Source organism: Hibiscus syriacus, unplaced genomic scaffold (genome assembly GCF_006381635.1).
Source record: "Hibiscus syriacus cultivar Baekdansim isolate YM2019G1 unplaced genomic scaffold, ASM638163v2 tig00110174_pilon, whole genome shotgun sequence".
NCBI lineage: Eukaryota > Viridiplantae > Streptophyta > Magnoliopsida > Malvales > Malvaceae > Hibiscus > Hibiscus syriacus.
The window spans coordinates 2,172,688-2,180,865 of NW_024062612.1; the positions used below are offsets into that span (position 1 = coordinate 2,172,688).

The window sequence follows — 8,178 nt, forward strand, 5'->3', positions numbered from 1 at the left end:
TAGAACTTTAATTAAAAAAACATATAGAGGTGTTTTACTGTAATTATTCTTTAATATATAAGGTAAAATTATATTTTTTAGGTCGGGTCCGATATTTTTGTCCTAAATTTGAATTCGATCCGAACATAATCTCTAAAAGACCTGACCCAGCCCGAATCTATTTTTTTTAAAATAAATCTGACCCCTAGTTTGGGGTGAATACAACGTAATATATGTTTGAAATACTCTCAATTATTTGACAATACACGTTTATATATCCCTACAAATGTCATACTTGAACCCGAGAACTCAAGAGATATAATTACGTTAACTATAAATATTTTATGAAACAGCTTAAATTTTCTTTCCAATTCATATAATTATTTTCATAAAATATCATAGAATAAGCTTAAAATTGAAAACTAAACTATTTGGAAGTACATAATTTTTGGGGAAGAGAGAGGGTGGAGGAGAAGCAGTCTTGGTTTTAGATGATCATAGAGTGGCCGTTTGAATGGTCAGGTGGATTCCTCTTGACATTTACCAGAAGCCTGAAATACAGAAAAGAATATAATTTTATGAAGTAAAAAAAAGAAAGAAACAAAGCTGTTTAGCCTGTTTTTCTCATTTGATTTTCTTACTTTCTTTTCTCTAATAGATCTTTCATGAGAGAATCTCTGGTTTATCATCAGGTTTTTGTCATGTTTCTCAGTTTAATGTCTAAGTGTCCGACAGCTTTATTGTCTTATGAGAACCATACACATATCTAATTACGAGGCTATTCCGAATTAGTCCAAACACCAAACAACCCTTCCTTTGAATTAATTTTTATTTTTATTATATTGGATGTCCAACCTGTTGAGGTTTCTTTTAGTTATTAACTTAATGGTGTTGGGCAGGGACAGGACAAAATTTGATTCCCTTTTTCACGGTATTAGATGTACCCTTAATTTTGGATAACTAATTTGCGATTTGCTTTAATTAACTATATACTTTATTTTATTATCTCCGAAAAAAAATCCTCAAGATTCCAAACATTGTTCGTTGTTGGCAAGAAGATTGATATAAAACGAAACATTGATAATCACTATATTAGATAAATTGGAACATAAATAAGTTTATTTTATTATATCATGATAAAAAAAAAGATATTTCTTTTTTACCGGTAATATCATCTATTAATATTATTCTTTTTATAAGAAGGAAAAATCGTCAATTTTTTTCTAAGGAAGAAAATCATTGACCTTTCTTCTATTAGAGAAGAAGGGAGACGACATGAGAGGAGAGGAGTTGGGTATATTAAATATTGAAAATAATTTTGATATTTATAAAAGGCTTAGTATATAAAAGAATGTTTAAATTATATATTTTTTTTTAAATATTTAAATATTTTCATCAATTTAAGTATCTAACGTTATAAATATTATCATTTAAATTATATTTTTTAATTTAAATATTTGTCACGCTTATAATTTTTTTCACATTTTTATTTTTTAAATTAAAAAATCTATTTTTTTTATTATGAAAAACTTAAAATCTCTAGTTTTAATCATTATTTCTAACTGTCGGGTTATCATTATCCACGTCCTCTATCACCACTCATCCTCTGACTGACCACCAACTTTTTTTTTTCATTTTAAATCCTTAAATCTATTATCCTAACTTTAATGGATGACATTTTAAATTCCTAACCCAACATTTATTGGATGGAAAATTTAATGGAATTAAGAAGGGAGGGGACGAAGTAGGTCGGAGAAACTTGTTTTTATATTAAGACTTTAAAAAATATTAGAAGGGTATAACTCTAAAATAATAATAAAATGATTATAAAATAAATAAAATTAATTATAAAAAATAACTATAATAAAATTATAAATATTTTGAAATTGTACATTAAAATTTATATTAAAAGAATTCACTAAGTTTTCGGCGGTTAAAAGAAAGCTATTCTCTCCAGAAGTTTTTCAGTTCAAACAACTACGTCTATGATTATGTGTGTGCGTTATCAATAATTAAAAAAGATTTTGAATAATTATATCCTTATAACTACCTTAAAACTATTAAAAATAACTGTCTTGAAAACATATAATTAAAAAATATGATAAAATAAGAGGATGGTGATAAAATACACATATCTGAACATGAATTTAAATATAATAAATACATTGAATTAGCGGCAACATAACAAATATTAATCTTATTATCAGTCATTTGATGAAAGAAAACACAAATATTATATTTAAACACTAATAAAAACTAAATTTTAATCAATTGAAGAATTTTAATTTTCCATTATCAACATTGGTCTCTCTCTCCAACCGCCATAGAGAATCTGCCTCTGGTCCAGCAACTGGTGTGCAATGTAATCTCACGTGTAGCATGCTGTAGCTTTTGTAGTTTTTTTTAAACATCTTTTAAAAATTTGATAAACTTTCTTTCATGGGGGAAGAGAAGATGATAAAAGTGGGACCTTGTTTGGTGTTTTGGATGTGTATTGCTTTGGACTCTTGTTTCTTTCTTTCTCTCATTTTTGCTTGCTTTCTACTAGGGAACACTTCTCTTTTCCTCTCTCAGATTTCAGCTCTTATAATCACAAAAATATTCCCTCTTCATTGATCCCTTGTCTTTCCTTTTAGGAAAAAAAAACGAATAGACAACACAGACGTGTGTCCCTTTGTGTGTGTGAGAGAGAAACAAGGACAAGGAAAAAAAAACAAATTATTGCAAGTGTGATAAGGATCTGGGTTCTTGCAAAACATGGCATTAGAAGCAGTGGTTTACCCTCCAGATCGACTTACCTATGGTTTCAAGGATCAGTTTCCCGGAGGAGGAGCTTGGGGTAATGATTTTTGCTTCCAAGAAGAAGATGGTGCTCTTACTGCGATTCTTGAAAGCAATTTAGAACAACAAGAGAATCATCATCATCTCCATGCAAATTGGGACTCCTCGTCTACTTCTGTCATGCAACAACATGTAAAATGAACTATGGGATCCTTACTCTTCTTCATCCGAAGCTTACACTGCCGATCAGTCTCTCCCCGCCCCTGCAGCTGCTGGTTTCCAAGCTCCGACGGAACCTCACAGTGCAACAACAACGGCGACCAACGGTTCTAGACGGAAACGTCGTCGCACCAGGAGCAACAAGAACAAAGAAGAGCTGGAGAACCAGAGAATGACTCATATCGCCGTTGAACGCAATCGCCGGAAACAAATGAATGAGTACCTGGCTGCAATTAGAGCTTTGATGCCACCTTCTTATGTTCAAAGAGTCAGTTTTTATCTCTCTCTCCCACTTTTTGTTTGATAATTTCAATTAATACAAGAATATTAACCTTTAAACAAGTTTACATAACCATAATAAACCATATACCCAAAAAAATAACCCTGATGAACCACCTCGCATATTAACTTATTATAACCAATTTTGTTTATGAACCGTAAAAGGCATTGGCTGAAGAAGTTAAGAAATTCCAGACTTTCACGAAACCATTTAGATTTGTAGACTAGGTCAGCTACGTATCTTTCTTTATCAGACAATAAATTATAATACTAATATATTCATTAGCCATTTTCAGGGTGATCAAGCTTCGATAATTGGCGGGGCGATCAATTTCGTGAAGGAAATAGAGCAGCTCTTGCAGACCATGGAGGCTCATAAGAGGACCAGTCAACAGACAGAACACAACGGCAACCTTTCACCCTTCGCCGAGTTTTTCACCTTTCCACAATTCTCAACTCGTGCAACGTCTCAGTGCAACAATTCACCGTCGTCCATGCCCGCTGATCAGTCTGTGACAGCCGCCGCTTCTGTAGAAAGCGTGGCGGATATCGAAGTGACCATGGTGGAGACACACGCCAACCTCAAGATACAATCGAAGAAACGACCCAGACAACTCCTGAAACTGGTTGCCGGGTTGCAAAGCCTAAGCCTCACCATCCTCCACCTCAATGTCTCGACCGTCGACGAAACGGCTTTGTATTCAATTAGCGTCAAGGTAATAAGAACAAAACCATCCAATCATTTAACAAAAAAACTCTCCAATTTCATCACCATCTCAAATTATAATTGTTTTCTTTTCTTTTTATTGTTAATCGGGACAGGTTGATGAAGGGTGCCATCTGAACACTGTGGATGAAATTGCTGCTGCAGTTAATCAAATGCTGCGCAGAATCCAAGAAGAAGCGGCCTTTAGCTGAGAGAAACCGAGACATTTAAAAGCCTATGTTTTTTTTTTCCTGCTGTAACTGATCAGGAAGGGACTCCATTGTTGTTTGTTATCTAATTTCTAGCAAGCATGCAACTTTAAATATATTTCCTTCATGTATTTTGATGAACATACAGTGTCGTGAGTACAATATTCTCCCTAATGTAATTCGGCCTGCTAATGGAGGCATGGATAAATCAAATTATACGTCTTATTATAAATAAAAACGAGATCGCCATAGAATTGTGCCCCATCAGCTACAGTGAAGAGAAATAGAAAGAATCCTGTTACTTTGTGTCTCATAAAAATAAAAAGATCATATAATTAAGACAATTAAAGACAGAGACAAGATTAACTTATTTTGTATAGCTCAAAATACCATAATAGCTGGGATATATTTATTGTTAAAATTATAATATTCACACCTGTGCCCCTTCATGTGCAAATTTTACCGAAAATCTTTTTCTCTGAAATTACGAAAATCATTGTTACAGTGTACCCATTCCCCTGCTTCTTCCTGGAAACAACAGAAAGAATAATTCTTTCCCTTATTTCCCAATAATATATATGCTGTTTCCTTGACAATCACATTGCTTTTCCACTTTTATATGAAACCCCTACTCACTTTTTTTCATTCTTCACTTTCGTTTTTTTCCCTGTAATACTTGTTTACCATCTTCATGATTGCTTGTTCCAGTAATTTCATCTTTAATTTTTTACGTAAATATCTAATATGATTTATCAATGCACTCATAACTCAATAGTGTTGGGATTCTAAATCTAAACTATAGTTTTACAAACTTTTAAAATATGCGTAGGTGTCTCAAACTGTTGTTGATGATTACCTTCGGCCATTGTATTATAATATTCTGGATTATTAGCCCCTTTGTGATTAAATTGTGGAAAACAAGTAAAGGAGATTACTTTTTGCAGCCCATAGAATGTTGCCTTTTTTTCCTTGTCTGTTTCTTCTATTTTTGGGATAACGACTGAACAACACTTATTTAATATTGCATATGGTCATGATCTGTAAAGCATACGCCTAAAGTACCACTAATGCAATGGACGTAATGTTGAAATAAACTTGAATGGGGAAAGGCCAAAGTGATCTATTGCTCATCTTAATTGAAAAATCATTAGTCAGGATCACATTGGTGAAAGCAGTTTTAACGTCTATTCCTTTGTATTCAATGCAATCCACGCCTCTTCCGAAAGGGATTTACGAAGAGATTGAAAGTTAATTCGAGGATTCATTTGGGGTCGTACTGATTCAAGGGTGATGTCTATCTTGTCAATTGGAACAACATTTGTAAATCCACCAACCAGAGTGGTCTTGGTATGAAGAAATTAGACATTCAAAATGTTGCCTTTCTTATGAAGCTTGCTTATAATATGGTGGTCAATTCAGATCAACTATGGGTTAAAGTGTTACACTCTAAATATAAAGTGGGTTGTTGGTTTTCCAGAATCCATTGAGCGTAAGGTTAGCTCCCATCTTTGGAAAGGTATTTCTTTTGTTTGGAGCGATGTGCGCCAAAGTATTGTTTAGAATATTGGTAATGGTCGTAGTGTGGACTTCTGGAGGATGTCTGGCTTAGTGACTTGGGGCCATTGAAGGATTTCATCGCTGATCAATCGGAGAGAAACTCCCTGCCGAATCGGTATGTTGCATCCATGGTTGATAGTGATGGTCACTGGCGTTGGCCTTTGTTTATTGCTAGTATGCCAAACCACATTTTACTTCGTTTGGCAGCAACGATGCCTCCATTGCAGCAAAGCAAAGAGGATGTTCCGGGTTGGAAATGGAGAGACCATTGTTTCTCGGTTAAATCTACTTATGACATGAGGTTAGGAGAATCAAATATTATTCCTCACAAAGTCTGGGAGGTCATATCGAAATACCATGGCCTTTAAGGGATTAAAGTTTTCTTATGGTTGTTAACTAGTGATCGCCTCCTTATTAATGCTGAAAGAGTGCATCGACATATGTGCACCAACAGTTGTTGTGGTGTTTGTAGGCAGACAGGAGAAACAGTTGATCATCTCTTTCGTAAATGCCACTCTGCCGTTGTTGTTTGGTCGACTTTAATTAAAGCAGATAAATTATATGATTTTTTGTTGAGAGAACTCAAAGATTAGGTGCAAATTAATATTGCTTTCTCGGGTTTTTATGCACGTGAAGAATGTGATTGGGATTTACTCTTTGGCTTGATTCTTTGGTCGATTTGGAACAACCGTAATATGAGGATTTTTTATCGAAAAAAATATTGAGGAGAAGACTATTTTAGAAAGGAGTAGGCGCCTCCAATTTGAAGCTATCCAAGCTCTTGAATCAGTGTTTTCAACAGTACAATCTTCTGATCGAGTGCACAACGTGTCTGTTTCATGGTCTCTACCTCTTCTTAATTGGTGTAAGGTTAATATCAATGGTTCCTGAAGTAGAGTTGATGGCTTTGCTTCTTGTGGGGGCTTATTCGGTCTTCGAATGGTGGTTGGATTCTTGGTTTCTCTAAAGCTATTGGGATATGCTCTATTGTTGAGGCAGAGCTCTGGGGTGTTCATGAAGGTCTTACTCATGGTTGGAACTTTGTTGAGAGACAAGTGATGTTGGAAGTGGATAACTTGGAGGTTTTTCTTACGTTGCAGCAAACCTCTTATTGAGGATCGTCCTTTACCCTTCTAGACCGAATTACAGAGCTACTAAACCGGAAATAAAACACATTAACAAGGTCGCTAACCAAGTTGCTGATAAGCTAGCAAAGATGGCCGAAATAGGAGGTGTTGTTGACATACTTTTCTCCACGCTACATGTAGACACTAATTTTCGTCTGAATTTTTTTTTATTTTATTATATATAGCAATATAGTATAATTTTTGAAAATGCTTTTAAAAAAATATGTAATATATAATTTTTAGAAAACGGTTTCCGAAAATATATATATTATATAATTTTTGAAAACATTTTTAAAATAATATATGGTTTTGAAAATGTTTTTGCAAATACATATATATTATATATATTTTTAAAACATTTTTAAAAACTTATATAATATATAGTTTTTAAAATATTTTGAAATATATATATATATATATATATATATATATATATATATATATATATAGTTTTTAAAACATTTTTTGAAAACGTATAATATATAGTTTTTAAAACATTTTGAAAACATATAAATATTATATAAGGTTTGAAAACATTTTTAAAAATATATAATATATAATTTTCAAAAACGTTTTGGAAAATATATTATATAATTTTAAAAGAAAAAACATTTTTTGAAAATTATATTATATAGTTTTTTATTTTACTATTAATCTCTTTTATGTATTTAGTATATTTATTTATCTTGTTTTTTTTTTTACTTTTTAGGCCTGATACAGTTTTGGGTTTAGTGGTCTAAGTCCAAAATAATTGTCTGGTCCAGCAGAAGTAACGAGGCCCGGAAGAGAAAACCCGAGGTGTCTGACCCAACACCTAGGGTTCCCACGTAATATTCCATGGCGCCGCACATGAGGAATTCAAGGGGTTAAGCACGCAACGCCCAAACGGCCAGCAACATTTTCCGGTCGAAATCCCCGGGACTGAACCATCCCAGGGTATTCGGTCAAGCGCACAACCCATGATGCCGAGAATTACGGAACAACCCGTTGAGGGCGGAACTGAGAAACAACCGGTGGTGGGTATAAATACCCCACCGCAACAGGGAGGAAGGGACGAACATAAAACCCATTGAACGAACCCAACACAGAACCAAGGCGAGAACACCGAACATCAAAGATCGAACACAACCATCAACACATTGCCACGAACCCACAACAAACAAAAGATATCATCAAGACAACAAACCAAGCAAACATCAATAGGGAATGAAACCGTAGAATACAAACACAAATCAACAAGAGAGAAACCCGAAGTCATTCAAACAATAGCAAAAAAGAAAAACAAAAGATACGAAAAGCTTTTGTATATCTACGGGCTTTG

At 33.8% G+C, this 8,178-nt stretch overlaps 1 pseudogene; it reads left to right on the top strand.

Moving 5' to 3' along the window:
* The first annotated feature begins 2,489 nt into the window (after window positions 1-2,489).
* LOC120216831 lies at window positions 2,490-4,393 on the top strand (annotated as a pseudogene).
* Window positions 4,394-8,178: the final 3,785 nt, after the last annotated feature.